At 37.5% G+C, this 19609-nt stretch overlaps 1 protein-coding gene across 1 annotated transcript in view; it reads left to right on the forward strand.

Annotated features, from left to right (window-relative positions):
* LOC116312827 (NACHT, LRR and PYD domains-containing protein 14-like) overlaps positions 1 to 19609 on the forward strand; it is a gene marked incomplete at both ends in the record, with an annotated part of 197428 nt that overhangs the window by 100353 nt on the left and 77466 nt on the right. The window lies entirely within an intron of this gene.

Raw genomic sequence — 19609 nt, forward strand, 5'->3', positions numbered from 1 at the left:
TCTAAACTATAATCTTAACAGTTACACTTTCTGAAAACACGTGTTAATGTAAAAATCAAATTAGTAAGAAAAATTGGTTTTGTAGAGTGGAAACCTGTTAATACACAAAGACTTGATCTCACCTATCAGTAATTAGTGCAGGGGTGGCTTTTACACACACACACAGGGCGTAGATTTGGTTTTGGCATTGGTGGGGATTGATGATTCAACCACCGAACCCTGCCCTGTTTCTTTTCTTTTTCCTTTTTGTCTTTGCTTCTTGATAAAAGGGGACACATATGCTATTCTACATGCTTTGAAACCATTTAAAATTATAATTCAATATCCAGCGATTCAATAATCACTGGATATTGGTGGGGACATGTCCCTTCCGTCCATGCCAAATCTACGCCCTTGCTGTACATACAGTGTTTCCTGTAGGTTTCTAGGTCGGTCAAAAAGCCTGGGACCTGCTAAATTTGAATCCACCAATCAGAGAGGCTGTGTTCTTTTTCTCGCCCAAACAGGTGCACACGCAGGAACAGAGAGAGAAATCTCAAACAAACAGCCATACATTCCTAACCGTAGGGGCTAAACCGGTCATTTTTAGACTGTTTTGTTCAGACGACATGGGGGAATCTTGTAATGTTGACCATTTAAAATAAAAATATGAAATATTATAGATATATGACATAGATGATTGGCTGGCTGGGAAACCATGAAGACCCCAATATGCAAATTTGAATGTGCCAGCCCTCAGATATGATTGGTTGTCTTAGAAGCCATATAAAAAGCAGTAAAACTGTGCTATGATTTGGTAGAAAAACTATAATTAATTAAAAATACTATATTTGGCAGAAATACAATTTTTTAGCAGAAACACTATATTTAGCACAAATCTTATGAAATAGCAGAAATAGTATGATTTAGCAGAAATGCTGTATTTAGCACAATTACTGAAAAGCAGCAGAAATGCTATGACTTAGCACAATATTAATAACTTAAAAAATCAGCATAAAAAAATATAACAGTCACACAATCACAAATATGTATACATATGGAAACATACATGCACAGAGAGACACACACAGGACGAAATTCAGTCAACCAGTCTAAATATATTGAATTTAAATCATACAATAAGATGCTCCCATAAAAAGGCTCTCTCCCTCTCTCTCTCTCTCTCTCTCTCTCACACACACACACACGCACGCACACGCACTAGCAGCAGCAGCAGCAGCCAAACCGCCTGGGAGCTGCTGAATTTGAATCAACCATATAAAAAGCAGAAAAACTGTACTATGATTTGGTAGAAAAACTATAATTAATCAAAAATACTATATTTGGCAGAAATACCATTTTTTAGTAGAAATACTATATTTAGCACAAATCTTATTAAATAGCAGAAATAGTATGATTCAGCAGAAATGCAGTATTTAGCACAAATACTGAAAAGCAGCTGAAATGCTATGACTTAGCACAATAGTAATAACTTAAATAGAAAAATTGGAAAAGCAAAATGAACAGCTGAAAAAATGCTGAACATGCTAAGGGTCCCTCAAATGTAATTTTTAAATAAAAAAAAGTATAACAGTCACACAATCACAAATATGGACACATATGGAAACACACAAGCCCAGAGAGACACACAGGATCAAATTCAGTCAACCAGTCTAAATATATTGAATTTAAAGCATACAATAACATGCTCCCACTCTCTCTCGCCCTCTCTTTCTCTCTCTCTCTCGCACACACACACACACAAACACACACACACACACAGAGAGAGAAAACCAAGTTTCTAGGTCAGTCAAGCAGCCTGGGAGCTGCTAAATTTGAATCCACCAATCAGAGAGGCTGTGCACTTTTTCCGCCAAAAACAGGTGCACCTGTTTTTACACACACGCAGCACAGAGACAGGATTTCTGCAGTCTGTTTCTCATAGTCAGGACTCCCCTCAAACAAATGGCTATAATTTCCTAACCGTAGGGGCTAGAACAGTCATTCTTACACCGTTTTTTTCAGAAGAGATGGGGGAATCTTACAGTGTTGACAATTTGTCATTAAAATATGAATTATTGAAGATATTTGACTTCTAATGCACCATAACTGAGTAGAGGCGAAGAGAAAACTGCCCTGACTTGCCCTCGAACAAAGCTTTGTAACTCTAAATCTATTTGGAGTATCGATATCATTCTTTCACCGTAAGAGACAGCAGGCTTTGGTGAACAGTCATGGAAATTTTCAGGTCTCTGTGGGAAACCAAAAAAAAGATATGACGAGAGAAAAAAGTGCCTCATTTCCAGAGTTTGAAATCTGAAGAAATCTGAGCGAAGGACGAATTTCCTACCCTCAAACAAGTGTAACTCATCTCAGAACGGTAATAGGTGAGAAAAAAATTCTTGAATTGTGAGCATCAGGAGTGTCTGAAGATATACTGGGACAAGCCTCATGTTTTAACTTCGCTTCGTTAAGGAGATATGACGATTCGAAAATGCCTCTCATTACAGAAATCAAGCTGTGATTTTGAACAAACTCTCCATTGACTTTGTATGGAGACTTTTCCGACCTTGTGTTGGTCTGAGGAGATTTGGCAAAATTCTATAAATCCCACAACAATGACAGTGACATTTTCTGAAAGCCAGCAAAAATACCTATGTTTTGATGTATAATTTGTGGAAGTTGAGTGAAAATTGAGCAAGTAGCAAGAAGTTTTTCGGACATGAAGAGAAGACTGCGAAACTTACAGTGGCTCACTGAAAGCCAAGTGCATAGCAACCATAACAACGCATGTATTTTCTGAAAAATCATAATTTTGCAACTCAAAACTAAAAGAGGGATAAGATCAAAATGGTAACAGATATGGAAAAGCTGAATCATACATGAATAGCCCAATAATTTGTGAACATTTTAAAGTTTGAATGGTTGTTCTAGGTGAAAGTATGAAGAAGTAGTTAAGTTTCAAAAACAGGCAAGTTTTAGCAGAATTTTGGAAGTTTTCCATTCATTTCAATGGGACAAAAAAAAGCATAAAAAGCTTAATATTTTAAAAAGTATAATAGCAAAAAATACCAAAAGTCATAGCCGGAATTAGCAGAAATAGCAGAATAGTTTAAAATTTGAATGGCAAAAATCGGCTGAAAATTGTGGAAGTAGATAAGGTCCAAAAAACGTACGGAAGCAACTATAAGAATAAAGTATAAAGTATAAAGAACTAGAAAAATTTGCATTTCCTGCGAAAATGCTGTGTGGATGCCTTAACGCTGAAGCTGTCTGCTGAAAAGCTGAAAAAGATGAAAAGTTGCAAGAAGTTGTATGGTGGTGAAAAGAAAATGTCACCCTAAGCAAGGTTTGAACCTGGCCCTCCTGGTCTCAAGGCAGCTACTCATCTCACTGAGCCAAGCTTATTCTGAAAAAGAATAGGTGGACAGACTGACCATTCTGCTGAAATGAGCAGAAGCTGCTGAGAATTGTGCTGATAAGAGGTGAGAAGGCTGAAAATTTTGCAGAAAAGAGGTCAATCAGCAGAATTTTTGCTGAAAAGAGGTAAAGAAGCAGAAAGTTGCACTGAAAAGAGAGGAATTAGCAGAATTTCTGCTCATAAGAGTTTTTTCTGAAAACAGCTGAGATTTATGCTAATAAGAGGTGAAAAGGCAGAAAATTTTGCAGAAGAGGTGAATAAGCAGAATTTGGGCTGAAAAGAAGTGAAAATTCTGAAATTTCTGCTGAAAAGAGTTCAATCAGCAGAACTTCTGCTCAAAAGAGGTGAATGAGCAGAATTCTGCTCAAAAGAGGTTTTTGCTGAAAACAGTTGAAAAAGCAAAGTTGTATGGTGGTGAAAAAAAAAAATGCCGCCCTAAGCAGGATTCGAACCTGGTCCTCCTGGTCTCAAGGCAGATATTCATTTCCCTGAGCCAAAGTCATTCTTATAAAGAAGAGGTGGAGAGAGGGACAATTCTGCTGAAATGAGCAGAAGCTGCTGAGAATTGTGCTGATGAGAGGTGAAAAGGCTGAAAATTTTGCAGAAAAGAGGTGAATCAGCAGAGTTTCTGCTGAAAAGAGTTTTTTTTTCTGAAAACAGCCAAAAAACCTGGAATTTGTGCTGAAAAGGGGTGAAAAAAATGAAAACTTTGCTGAAAAAGGGTGAAGAAGCTAAAGTATACCAAATCAAAGTATTTGTGCCAAAACATAGTATTTCTGCCATATTGTGGTATTTGTGCTACAAAAGTTACTACATTACAACATGAACATGGATTAAAGATGAAAGAAACTGGCAACAAATTCCTCCACTACAAACCAGTCTGATACCACTTCTTTGCAGTGTTCACGTTTACTAAGGCACTACCCAAAAGGTGCCACAAGAGGGCACTCCAACACAACAGATGACCTATGTACACTGATGCACTTAGTAACAGTCAGCCTCCTACTTTGCCACTACGTAATACAGCGGAAATACAGTAGCAGAAATACAATGTTTTTGCAGAAACACTGTAATTTCACTCAAATACTTTGAAATAGCAGTAATGCTATGATTTGGCAGAAATACTATGTTTCAGTACAAATACTATGACAAAGCAGAAATACTATGACTTAGAAGTAATACTATAACAAAAGGGATTCCTCAAAACACTATGAAATTGCAGTAATTCTATGATTTGGCAGAAATACCGTACTTCGCAAAAATACAATGCTTTGGTAAAAATACTATATTTTGATTTTAACTCTATGATTTGAAAAAGATGAAAGCATTGAAAAAGGTGAAAAGGCTGAAAATTTTGCAGAAAAGAGATGAATCAGCAGAATTTCTGCAGAAAAGAGGCAAAGAAGCAGAACGTTGCGCTGAAAAGAGGTGAATGAGCAGAATTTCTGCTGAAAAGAGGCAGAAGGTTCTGTACGTAGAAAAAGAAACACGATGAACGATGTGTGAAATAAATAAAGAAATGAAATGAAAGAACAACCTGATTCTGCTCAAATTCACCAATCAGAGCTACTGCCTCTGTCTGCTTCAAGTTGAACAAGGTGGGATTGAACCCACGACCTTTGAGCTGCAGAGCCGTGTCATTACTGATTGCGCCACCTGGCAAGGGAGCGCTCGGCTCAAAAAAATAGACATGACCAGTCAGAAAATAGATCGCGGTGAGCGGCGAAAAGCGCCGTTTTTTGGAGTTACAAAACGTCGTGTAACTCAAAAACTAGGAGGGCTAGCAGCATAATTCTTGTACTGGGTGAATCAGTGGACTTTGGTGTACTTTGACTGCGATTTTCATAGCTCTTTGTACCTCCGTCGCGGAGATATGACGAGAGAAGAAACGGCTTCATTTCCAGAGTTTGAAGACTGAGAGAAGGACAGATTTCCACCCCTCAAACAAACGTAATTCATGGCTCAACAGTAAGATAATTGTAAAAACTGCTTCCACTGTGAGTGTCAGCAGTGTCTGAAGATATATTGGCACAAGCCTCATGTCCTAACTTTGCTTTGTTCAAGAGATATGGCGATTTGAAAATGCCTCCTCTTACAGAATTTCAGCTCTGAATTTCAAAACCTCCCTATAGACTTTGAATGGGGAGTAACCAGACCATGTGTCACATCGAGGCAAACTGCGAAAAAACGGTAACTCTCACAATAAAGATAGTAACATTGTCTGAAAGCCAGCAAAAATACCTACGTTTTGATGTATAATTTGTGGGGGTTGAGTGGAAATTGAGCGAGTAGCAAGAAGTTGTTCGGACATGAAGCGAAAATTCAGAACAGACCAGCACTCACTCTGAGTTAATTGCATAGCAACCATAGCAACGCATGTATTTTCTGAAACATCACAATTTTGCAACTGAAAACTTAAAGAGGTATAAAATTAAAACGGTAGAAGATCTGAAAAAGCTGAATCACACAGGAATAGCCCAATAATCTGAGAACATTTTAAAGTTTGAATGGAGTTTCAAAAAAACAAACAGAGATCAGCAATCAGAAATAGATCGCGGTGCGAGGCGAAAAGCGCCGTTTTTTGGAGTTACAAAACGTCGTGTAACTCAGAAACTAGGAGGGCTAGCAGCATAATTCTTGTACTGGGTGAATCAGCGGACTTTGGTGTATTTCGACTGTGATTTTCATAGCTCTTTGTACCTCCGTCGCGGAGATATGATGAGAGAAGAAACGGCTTCATTTTCAGAGTTTGAAAACTGAGAGGAGGACAGATTTCCACCCCTCAAACAAACGTAATTTATGGCTCAACAGTAAGATGACTGTAAAAACTGCTCCAACCGTGAGTGTCAGCAGTGTCTGAAGATGAATTGGCACAAGCCTCTCGTCTTACCTTTGCTTTGTTAAAATTATTTATGATTTATGATTTGGCAGAAACACTGGGACTTGGTAGAAATACTATGATTTACATGAAATACTTTGACTTAGCAGAAATTCTATAATCTTGCAAAAAGCACTACAGCATAGCAGAAGTTCTATCATTGAGCAGAATTACTAGGATTTAGCACAAACACTATGATTTGGCTCAAAAACCTTTATTTTGCCGTTATATTGTGATTTGGCAGAAATACTATGAGCAGTAATAATATAACATAGCAGAAATACTGTTATTTGTGGAAATACTATGCTTTGGCACAAATACCCTGATTTGGCAAAAGTCTGATACCACTTCTTTGCAGTGTTCACTTTTACTAAGGCACTACCCAAAAGGCGCCACAAGAGGGCACTCCAACACAACAGATGACCTATGTACACTGATGCGCTTAGTAACAGTCAGCCTCCTTGAATTGGCAGAAATACTGTGTCTTAAATATTATGGTTCTGCCCCAAAACCATGATTTGGCACAAATACCATGATTTTTCAAAAATACTATGATTTAGCAGAAATACTATGATTGAGCAGAAATACTATGACAGAATTTCAGCTCTGAATTTCAAAACCTCCCTATAGACTTTGAATGGGGAGTAACCAGACCATGTGTCACATCGAGGCAAACTGCGAAAAAACGGTAACTCTCACAATAAAGATAGTAACATTGTCTGAAAGCCAGCAAAAATACCTACGTTTTGATGTATAATTTTGGGGGGTTGAGTGGAAATTGAGCGAGTTGCAAGAAGTTGTTCAGACATGAAGAGAAAATTCAGAAATTTCCACTGTCCACTCTGAGTTAATTGCATAGCAACCATAACAACGCATGTATTTTCTGAAAAATCACAATTTTGCAACTGAAAACTTAAAGAGGTATAAAATTTAAACGGTAGAAGATCTGAAAAAGCTGAATCATACAGGAATAGCCCAATAATCTGAGAACATTTTAAAGTTTGAATGGAGTTTCTGGGTGAAAGTATGAGGAAGTAGTTAACTTTCAAAAACCAGCAAGTTTTAGCAGAATTGCGGAAGTTTTCCATTCATTTCAATGGGATAAAAAAAAAGGAAAAAAGTGTAATATTTTAAAAAGTATAATAGTAATAAACACCAAAAGATATAGCCGGCATTAGCAGAAAGAGCAGAACAGTTTAGAGTTTGAACGGAGAAAATCGGCTGAAAACTGAGGGAGTAGTTAAGTGCCAAAAAGTGTACGGAAGCAACTGGAATATAGTGGAATAAAGAATAAAGAGAAACAGGAACTCAATAGTGTGGAAGCCCTTTAGGGCATCCACACAATAAAGAATAAAGAGAAACAGGATCTCAATAGTGTGGAAGCCCTTTTAGGGCATCCACACAATAAATCCGACAAATAGTAACTAGAAAATTTGCATTTCCTGCGAAAATGCTGTGTAGATGCCTTATCGCTGAAGCTGTCTGCTGAAAAGCTGAAAAAGATGAAAAGTTGCATGGTGGTGAAAAAACAAAAACATTGCAATGAGCAGGATTTGAACCTGGCCCTCTTGGGCTGAAGGCAGCTTCTCATCTGACTGAGCCAAACTCATTCTCACAGAGAAGAGGTGGACAGACTGACAATTCTGCTGAAATTAGCAGAAGCTGCTGGGAATGGTGCTGATAAGAGGTGAAAAGGCTGAAAATTTTGCAGAAAAGAGGTGACTCAGCAGAATTTCTGCAGAAAAGAGGGAAAGAAGCAGAATGTTGCACTGAAAAGAGATGAATGAGCAGAATTTCTGCTGAAAAGAGGCAGAAGGTTCTGTATGTAGAAAAAGAAACACTGTTCAACCATGTGTGAAATAAATAAAGAAATGAAATGAAAGAACAACCTGGTTCTGCTCAATCTCACCAATCAGAGGTACTGCCTCTGTCTGCTTCATCAGGCTGTGTACTTGTTTCTGCCATGGAGCGTTAACAATTGTGCTGACAAGAGGTGAAAAGGCTGAAAATTTTGCAGAAAAGAGGTGAATCAGCAGAATTTCTGCAGAAAAGAGGCAAAGAAGCAGATACTTGCACTGAAAAGAGATGAATCAGCAGAGTTTCTGCTGAAAAGATTTTTTTTTTATGAAAACAGCCAAAAAAGCTGGAATTTGTGCTGAAAAGGGCTCCAAAAAACATGAAAATTTTGCTGAAAATGGGTGAAGAAGCTAAAGTATACCAAATCAAAGTATTTGTGCCAAAACTTCCATATTGTGGTACTACTACATTACAACATGAATACGGATTAAAGATGAAAGAAACTGGCAACAAATTCCTCCACTACAAACCAGTCTGATACCACTACTTTGCAGTGTTCATGTTTACTAAGGCACTACTCAAAAGACGCCACAAGAGGGCACTCCAACACAAGAGATGACCTATGTACACTGATGCACTTAGTAACAGTCAGCCTCCTACTTTGCCACTACGTAATACAGCGGAAATACAGTAGCAGAAATACAATGTTTTTGCAGAAACACTCTAATTTCACTTAAATACTATGAAATAGCAGTAATACTATGATTTGGCAGAAATACTATGTTTCAGTACAAATATTATGACGAAGCAGAAATACTGTGACTTAGAAGTAATACTATAACAAAAGGGATTCCTCAAAATACTATGAAATTGCAGTAATTCTATGGTTTGGCAGAAATACTGTACTTCGTACAAATACAATGATTTGGTAAAAATACTATATTTTGATTTGAAAAAAATGAAAGAATTGAAAAAGGTGAAAAGGCTGAAAAATTTGCAGAAAAGAGATGAATCAGCAGAATTTCTGCAGAAAAGAGGCCAAGAAGCAGAACGCTGCGCTGAAAAGAGGTGAATGAGCAGAATTTCTGCAGAAAAGAGGCAAAGAAGCAGAACGTTGCGCTGAAAAGAGGTGAATGAGCAGAATTTCTGCTGAAAAGAGGCAGAATTTCTGCTGAAAAGAGGCAGAAGGTTCTGTATGTAGAAAAAGAAACACTGTTCAACCATGTGTGAAATAAATAAAGAAATGAAATGAAAGAAAAACCTGGTTCTGCTTAATCTCACCAATCAGAGTTACTGCCTCTGTCTGCTGTCTGGGTACTTGTATGTATTTCGGTCCATATTAGAAAAGCTGCTAAAATTATAAAACTTTGCAAAATTGTAATAAATGATCAATATAAATTACAGGTCTGTGATAGTGTATCAATTTTTAGTGAAAAAAAAACTTTTTTTGACCAAGGTGGGATTGAACCCACGACCTTTGAGTTGCAGAGCCGTGTCATTACTGATTGCACCACCTGGCAAGGGGGCGGGCGGCTGAAAAACATAGACATGAGCAGTCAGAAAATAGATCGCGGTGAGCGGCGAAAAGCGCCGTTTTTTGGAGTTACAAAACGTCGTGTAACTCAAAAACTAGGAGGGCTAGCAGCATAATTCTTGTACTGGGTGAATCAGCGGACTTTGGTGTATTCTGACTGCGATTTTCATTGCTCTTTGTACCTCCGTCGCGGAGATATGACGAGAGAAGAAACGGCTTCATTTTCAGAGTGTGAGAACTGAGAGGAGGACAGATTTCCACCCCTCAAACAAATGTAATTTATGGCTCAACGGTAAGATGAATGTAAAAACTGCTTCCACTGTGAGTGTCAGCAGTGTCTGAAGATATATTGGCACAAGCCTCATGTCCTAACTTTGATTTGTTAATTAGATATGGCGATTTGAAAATGCCTCCTGTTACAGAATTTCAGCTCTGAATTTCAAAACCTCCACATAGACTTCGAATGGGGACTATGCAGACCATGTGTCACTTCGAGGCAAATTGCGAAAAAACGGTAAATCTCACAATAAAGATAGTAATATTGTCTGAAAGCCAGCAAAAATACCTACGTTTTGATGTATAATTTGTGGGGGTTGAGTGGAAATTGAGCGAGTAGCAAGAAGTTGTTCGGACATGAAGAGAAGTTTCAGAAAAGACCAGCACACACTCTGAGTTAATTGCATAGCAACCATAACAACGCATGTATTTTCTGAAAAATCACAATTTTGCAACTGAAAACTTAAAGAGGTATAAAATTCAAACGGTAGAAGATCTGAAAAAGCTGAATCATACAGGAATAGCCCAATAATCTGAGAACATTTTAAAGTTTGAATGGAGTTTCTAGGTGAAAGTATGAGGAAGCAGTTAAGTTTCAAAACCAAGCAAGTTTTAGCAGAATTGTGGAAGTTTTCCATTCATTTCAATGGGACAAATTAAAGGAAAAAAGTGTAATATTTTAAAAAGTATAATAGTAATAAACACCAAAAGATATAGCCGGCATTAGCAGAAAGAGCAGAACAGTTTAGAGTTTGAACGGAGAAAATCGGCTGAAAACTGAGGGAGTAGTTAAGTGCCAAAAAGTGTACGGAAGCAACTGGAATATAGTGGAATAAAGAACTAGAAAAACTAGAAAATTTGCATTTCCTGCGAAAATGCTGTGTGGATGCCTTAACGCTGAAGCTGTCTGCTGAAAATAGCTGAAAAAGCTGAAAAGTTGCATGGTGGTGAAAAAAAAAACATCACCCTGAGTAGGATTCGAACCTGGCCCCGCCAGACTCAGAACAGCTACTCATCTCACTGACCCAAACTCATTTACAGAAAGAAGAGGTGGACAGACTGACAATTCTGCTGAAATGAGCAGAAGCTGCTGAGAATTGTGCTGATAAGAGGTGAAAAGGCTGAAAATTTAGCAGAAAAGAGGTGAATCAGCAGAATTTCTGCAGAAAAGAGGCAAAGAAGCAAAACCTTGTGCTGAAAAGAGATGAATCAGCAGAGTTTCTGCTGAAAAGAGTATTTTTTTTTCTGAAAACAGCCAAAAAACCTGGAATTTGTGCTGAAAAGGGGTGAAAAAAATGTAAACTTTGCTGAAAAAGGGTGAAGAAGCTAAAGTATACCAAATCAAAGTATTTGTGCCAAAACAGTATTTCTGCCATATTGTGGTATTTGTGCTACAAAAGTTACTACATTACAACATGAATACGGATTAAAGATGAAATAAACTGGCAACAAATTCCTCCACTACAAACCAGTCTGATACCACTTCTTTGCATTGTTGACGTTTACTAAGGCACTACCCAAAAGGCGCCACAAGAGGGCACTCCAACACAGGAGATGACCTATATACACTGATGCACTTAGTAACAGTCAGCCTCCTACTTAGCCACTACGTAATACAGCGGAAATACAGTAGCAGAAATGCAATGTTTTTGCAGAAACATTGTAATTTCACTCAAATACAATGAAATAGCAGTAATTCTATGATGTGGCAGAAATACTGTACTTCGTACAAATACAATGCTTTGGTAAAAATACTATATTTTGATTTTAACTCTATGATTTGAAAAAGATGAAAGCATTGAAAAAGGTGAAAAGGCTGAAAATTTTGCAGAAAAGAGATGAATCAGCAGAATTTCTGCAGAAAAGAGGCAAAGAAGCAGAACACTGCGCTGAAAAGAGGTGAATGAGCAGAATTTCTGCAGAAAAGAGGCAAAGAAGCAGAACGTTGCGCTGAAAAGAGGTGAATGAGCAGAATTTCTGCTGAAAAGAGGCAAAGAAGCAGAACGTTGCACTGAAAAGAGGTGAATGAGCAGAATTTCTGCTGAAAAGAGACAAAGAAGCAGAACGTTGCGCTGAAAAGAGGTGAATGAGCAGAATTTCTGCTGAAAAGAGACAAAGAAGCAGAACGTTGCGCTGAAAAGAGGTGAATGAGCAGAATTTCTGCTGAAAAGAAGCAGAATTTCTGCTGAAAAGAGGCAGAAGCTTCTGTATGTAGAAAAAGAAACACGATGAACCATGTGTGAAATAAATAAAGAAATGAAATGAAAGAACAACCTGATTCTGCTCAAATTCACCAATCAGAGTTACTGCCTCTGTCTGCTGTCTGGGTACTTGTATGTATTTCGGTCCATATTAGAAAAGCTGCTAAAATTATAAAACTTTGCAAAATTGTAATAAATGATCAATATAAATGACAGGTCTGTGATAGTGTATCAATTTTTAGTGAAAACATTTTTTTTGACCAAGGTGGGATTGAACCCACGACCTTTGAGGTGCAGAGCCGTGTCATTACTAATTGCGCCACCTGGCAAGGGGGCGGGCAGCTGAAAAACAAATAGATCAGCAATCAGAAATAGATCACGGTGAGAGGCGAAAAGCGCCGTTTTTTGGAGTTACAAAACGTCGTGTAACTCAAGAACTAGGAGGGCTAGCAGAATAATTCTTGTACTGGGTGAATCAGCGGACTTTGGTGTATTTTGACTGCGATTTTCATAGCTCTTTGTACCTCCGTCGCGGAGATATGACGAGAGAAGAAACGGCTTCATTTTCAGAGTGTGAGAACTGAGAGGACAGATTTCCACCCCTCAAACAAACGTAATTTATGGCTCAACGGTAAGATGAATGTAAAAACTGCTTCCACTGTGAGTGTCAGCAGTGTCTGAAGATATATTGGCACAAGCCTCATGTCCTAACTTTGCTTTGTTAATTAGATATGGCGATTTGAAAATGCCTCCTGTTACAGAATTTCAGCTCTGATTTTCAAAACCTGCCTATAGACTTTGAATGGGAAGTAACCAGACTATGTGTCACTTCGAGGTGAATTGCGAAAAAACGGTAAATCTCACAATAAAGATAGTAACATTGTCTGAAAGCCAGCAAAAATACCTACGTTTTGATGTATAATTTGTGGGGGTTGAGTGGAAATTGAGCGAGTAGCAAGAAGTTGTTCGGACATTAAGAGAAGTTTCAGAAAAGACCAGCACACACTCTGAGTTAATTGCATAGCAACCATAACAACGCATGTATTTTCTGAAAAATCACAATTTTGCAACTGAAAACTTAAAGAGGTATAAAATTAAAACGGTAGAAGATCTGAAAAAGCTGAATCATACAGGAATAGCCCAATAATCTGAGAACATTTTAAAGTTTGAATGGAGTTTCTAGGTGAAAGTATGAGGAAGCAGTTAAGTTTCAAAACCAAGCAAGTTTTAGCAGAATTGTGGAAGTTTTCCATTCATTTCAATGGGACAAATTAAAGGAAAAAAGTGTAATATTTTAAAAAGTATAATAGTAATAAACACCAAAAGATATAGCCGGCATTAGCAGAAAGAGCAGAACAGTTTAGAGTTTGAACTGAGAAAATCGGCTGAAAACTGAGGGAGTAGTTAAGTGCCAAAAAGTGTACGGAAGCAACTGGAATATAGTGGAATAAAGAATAAAGAGAAACAGGAACTCAATAGTGTGGATGCTTCCAGCATCCACACAATTTGCATTTCCTGCGAAAATGCAGTGTGGATGCTGGAACGCTGAAGCTGTCTGCTGAAACTAGCTGAAAAAGCTGAAAAGTTGCGGAAATTGTAAAAACTTTGCAGAATCAAAGGAACTTTGCTAAAATGTAGTAACTTAGCAGAACTGTAATATCTTAGAGGAAACATAATACCTGGCAGAAATAAAATAGCATAGCAGAACTTAGCAGAAATAGTATGATTTAGCAGAAATGCTGTATTTAGCACAAATCTCATAAAACAGCAGAATTAGTATGATTTAGCAGAAATGCAGTATTTAACACAAATCTCATAATAAATCAGAATTAGTATGATTTAGCAGAAATGCTGTATTTAGCACAAATCTCATAAAATAGCAGAAAAAGTATGATTTAGCAGAAATGCTGTATTTAGCACAAATCTCATAAAACAGCAGAAATAGTATGATTTAGCAGAAATGCTCTATTTAGCACAAATCTCATAAAACAGCAGAAATAGTATAATTTAGCAGAAATGCAGTATTTAGCACAAATCTTATAAAATAGCAGAAATAGTATGATTTAGCAGAAATGCTGTATTTAGCACAAATTTCATAAAACAGCAGAAATAGTAGGATTTAGCAGAAATGCTCTATTCAGCACAAATCTCATAAAACAGCAGAAATAGTATGATTTAGCAGAAATGCTCTATTTAGCACAAATCTCATAAAACAGCAGAAATAGTATAATTTAGCAGAAATGCAGTATTTAGCACAAATCTTATAAAATAGCAGAAATAGTATGATTTAGCAGAAATGCTGTATTTAGCACAAATTTCATAAAACAGCAGAAATAGTAGGATTTAGCAGAAATGCTCTATTCAGCACAAATCTCATAAAACAGCAGAAATAGTATGATTTAGCAGAAATGCTCTATTTAGCACAAATCTCATAAAACAGCAGAAATAGTATAATTTAGCAGAAATGCTGTATTTAGCACAAATCTCATAAAACAGCAGAAATAGTATGATTTAGCAGAAATGCTCTATTTAGCACAAATCTCATAAAACAGCAGAAATAGTATAATTTAGCAGAAATGCAGTATTTAGCACAAATCTTATAAAATAGCAGAAATAGTATGATTTAGCAGAAATGCTGTATTTAGCACAAATTTCATAAAACAGCAGAAATAGTAGGATTTAGCAGAAATGCTCTATTCAGCACAAATCTCATAAAAAAGCAGAAATAGTATGATTTAGCAGAAATGCTGCATTTAGCACAAATACTGAAAAGCAGCAGAAATGTTATGTCTTAGCACAATAGTAATAACTTAAATAGAAAAATTGGAAAAGCAAAATAGACAGCTGAAAAATTCCTGAACATGCTAAGGGACACTCAAATGTAATTGTTAAATGAAAAAAGAATCAGAAAAAAAAAGTATAACAGTCACACAATCACAAATATGGACACATATGGAAACACACAAGCACAGAGAGACACACAGGATCAAATTCAGTCAACAAGTCTAAATCTATTAAATTAAAATCATACAATAAGATGCTTCAATAGAAATTCTCTCTCGCCCTCACTATCTCTCTCTCTTTGTCACACACACACACACACACACACACACACACACACACACACACACACACACACACACACACACAGGGAGAGAACAGCACGTTTGTAGGTCATTCAAGCAGCCTGGGAGCTACTAAAGTTGAATCCACCAATCAGAGAGGCTGTGTACTTTTTCCCGCCAAAACAGGTGCAACTGCTTACATATACGCAGCATAGAGAGAGCCAAACACACAGGGTCTATGCCAGTCAACCAGTCTGAATATATTAAATTTCTATCCACCAATGAGATGCTGCCCTAAAAAGGTCTTTGTGTGTGTCTTTCTTTCTCTCTCTCTCTCTCTCTCTCTCTCTCCCTCCCTCCCTGTCTCTCTCTCTCTCTCTCTCTCTCCCTCCCTCCCTGTCTCTCTCTCTCTCTCCCTCCCTCCCTGTCTCTCTCTCTCTCCCTCCCTCCCTGTCTCTCTCTCTCTCTCTCTCTCACACACACACACACACACACACACACACACAGCAGCAGCAAGTGAACAGCGTGTTTCTAGGTCCGTAAAACAGCTGTGAGCTTCTCAATTTGAATCCACCAATCAGAGAGGCTGTGTGATTTTTCCCGCCAAAACTGGTGCACCAAGTGCAGGCTTTTACACATGCAGCACAGAGACTGATTTTTGCAGTCTATTTCTCATAGTCAGGACTCCCCTCAAACAAACAGCCATAAATTTCTAACCTTAGGGGCTAAAACGATCATTCTTAAACCGTTTTGTTCAGAAGACATGGGGGAATCTTAAAATGTTGACCATTTAAAATACAAATATGAAATATTAAAGATATATGATATAGATGATTGGTTGGCTTAGAAGCCATGAATGACCCAATATGCAAATTTGAATGTGCCAGGGCTCAGATATGATTGGTTGTCTTAGAAGCCATGAAGGCCCCAATATGCAAATTTGAATGTGCCAGGGCTCAGATATGATTGGCTGGCTGGGAAGCCGTCCAGGTCCTGATAGGTAAGTTTGAATATTACAGTCCTTACAGAGGACTGACTCCCTGGGGACCTGGCAGAAATATATAGAAATACAATGATTACCCAGAAATACTGCATTTAGTAGAAATACTATGTTAAGCAGAAATATTATATTAAGTACAAATCCTATAAAATAGCAGAAATAGAATCATTTAGCAGAAATGCTGTATTTAGCATAAATCTCATAAAATAGCAGAAATAGTATGATTTAGCAGAAATGCAGTATTTAGCACAAATGTCATAAATTAGTAGAGAAAGTATAATTTAGCAGAAATGCTGTACTTAGCACAAGTGGTGAAAAGTAGCAGCAATGCTATGACTTAGCACATTAGTAATAAGTTAAATAGAAAAATTGGAAAAGCAAAATGGACAGCTGAACAAATGCTGAACATGCTAAGGGTCCCTCAAATGTAATTGTTAAATGAAAAAAAATCTGTAAAAGAAAGTATAACAGTCACACAATCACAAAGATGGACACATATGGAAACACACATGTACAGAGAGACACACACAGGATCAAATTCAGTCAACCAGTCTAAATATATTGAATTTTAATCATGCAATAAGATGCTCCCATAAAAAGGCTCTCTCTCTCTCTCTGTGTGTCAAACACACACACACACACACACACACACACACACACACACACACACACACACACACACACACACACACACACACACACAGGAGAGAAAACCAAGTTTTTAGGTCAGTCAAGCAGCCTGGGAGCTGCTAAATTTGAATCCACCAATCAGAGAGGCTCTGTGCTTTTTCCCGCCAAAACAGGTGCACCTCTTTTTACACACACGCAGCACAGAGACAGGATTTGTGCTGTCTATTTTCCATAGTGAGGACTCCCCTCAAACAAATGGCCATAATTTCCTAACCGTAGGGGCTAGAACGGTCATTCTTACACCGTTTTGTTCAGAAGAGATGGGGGAATCTTACAGTGTTGACAATTTATCATTAAAATATGAATTATTAAAGATATTTGACTTCTAATGCACCATAACTGAGTAGAGGCAAAGCGAAAACTGCATTGACTTGCCCTCAAACAACGCTTTCTAACTCTAAATCTATTTGGAGTATTGATATCATTCTTTCACTGTAAGAGACAGCAGGCTTTGGTGACCAATCCTGGAAATTTTCAGGTCTCTGTGAAAATCCAAAAAAAAGATATGACGAGAGAAAAAAGTGCCTCATTTCCAGAGTTTGAAATCTGAAGAAATCTGAGCGAGGGACAAATTTCCTACCCTCAAACAAACCCAATTCATGGCGAAATGGTAATAGATGAGAAAAAAATTCTTGAATTGTGAGCGTCAGGAGTGTCTGAAGATATATTGGCACAAGCCTCATGTCTTAACTTCGCTTCGTTCGGGAGATATGACGATTCGAAAATGCCTCTCATGACAGAAATCAAGCGGTGATTTTGAACAAATGCTCCATTGACTTTCTATGGGGATTTTTGAGAGTTTGTGTTGCTCTGGGGAGATTTGGCAAAATTCTATAAATCCCACAACAATGATAGTGACATTTTCTGAAAGCCAGCAAAAATACCTACGTTTTGATGTATAATTTGTGTGGGTTGAGTCAAAATTGAACGAGTAACAAGAAGTTGTTCGGACATGGAGAGAAGACTGCAAAACTTACAGTGGCTCACTGAAAGCCAAGTGCATAGCAACCATAACAACGCATGTATTTTGTGAAAAATCACAAAAATGAAACTCAAAACTTAAAGAGGGATAAGATGAAAATTGTAACAGATATGAAAAAGCTGAATCATACAAGAATAGCAGAAAAAATTGTGAACATTTTAAAGTTTGAATGGTTGTTCTAGGTAAAAGTATGAGGAAGTAGTTAAGTTTCAAAAACAAGCAAGTTTTAGCAGAATTTTGGAAGTTTTCCATTCATTTCAATGGGACAAAAAAAAGCATAAAAAGCTTAATATTTTAAAAAGTATAATAACAAAAAATACCAAAAGATATAGCACACATTAGCAGAAATAGCAGAATAGTTTAAAATTTGAATGGTGAAAATCGGCTGAAAATTGTGGAAGTAGTTAAGTGCCAAAAAACCTACAAAAATTGGCAACTAGAATAATAATAAAGTATAAAGAATAAAGAGAAACAGGAAAACAATAGTGTGGATGCATAAAGCATCCACACAATAAAGAGAAACAGGAACTCAATAGTGTGGAAGCCCTTTAGGGCATCCACACAATAAAGAATAAAGAGAAACAGGAACTCAATAGTGTGGATGCATAAAGCATCCACACAATGAAATGATGGAGGCTGTTTCCTACCACGGTGCTAATGTGTGACTAACAAGGCTCATGGTCTCCAGCAGACAAGCGCCTGGAATGAGGTGAGCTGAGTGTTGCTTTGGTGGGTCTGTGCCCACGTCATGCATCAGGATTCATATTGGCAATAGTTCATATCGCTGTTCTTTAGCCTTCATCACAAAGCTGTGAAGGAAAAACAAACATCTAACAGGATTTGATGGATGCAAAGTCCACTGAGCTCTTTGTCATTTACAAACTTGTCCAACCAACAAGAGCACAGATGAAAAACACAGTGACACTTAAAGGATTTTGCCATATATGAGCATAGATTACTTTCATATAGATTTGCAATGCAGGCTTTTGGTGAGCCGCTGGGTTGTGTCTAATAATCATCTCAGCATTTTACAATAGAATAGCTCTTTATTAGCTCTTCATTTATTGTTATTGGACATGAAACAAGGAAGCTGTGTTTCTCATTGGATGTTAGTTTCATGTTCATCAGGATCATTTTCTAAAGAGCTGATATTTAGACCATTTAGGGGAGACCGGGGATAGTTGCAACGTGGGTCAGTTGTAACACTTCCAATTTCTCCAATCAGGGCTAAGTTTCAAATGATGTGATTCATCCTGTGCATGCCCAATTCAGTTCTGCTATCACATGTGAAAAATCAGCACATTTTGTCAAACACAGACAGTTTAACACGAAAAAAAGTAATTTCTATGCCAAAAAGTAAGTTTTTCTACTTTATTTCAATTTCTAATAGCATTATTTGCTTTGCAGTTAAACCCATCAAACTTAAATTATGTTATTTGTATGTCTATGGGGATATATTCTGTGTAGGTCTTTAGTGCTAATGTTTTAGCCGTTGGCTGTAATGTTAGCTAGTTCATGGCTATAGGAGTCTGGGTCAGTTGTAACAATAATGCAATTGTTACAACTTACCACACTATTACTTTAACTTATATTAAACAAGTTGGGGTCTATGACATCAGCAGAGAGATGTTCACTGGTCACCTTTGTATATGCGGTTAATGCCATTGGCAACACAATTCCTCCAATGCCTGTGTTCCCACACATACATTATGCAGACCACTGTGTCAGAGATGGACCAGTAGGAAGTATTGGTAGTGGAAATAAATCATGATGGTTGCAAGAAACA

Source organism: Oreochromis aureus, linkage group 3 (genome assembly GCF_013358895.1).
Source record: "Oreochromis aureus strain Israel breed Guangdong linkage group 3, ZZ_aureus, whole genome shotgun sequence".
Classification (NCBI taxonomy): domain Eukaryota; kingdom Metazoa; phylum Chordata; class Actinopteri; order Cichliformes; family Cichlidae; genus Oreochromis; species Oreochromis aureus.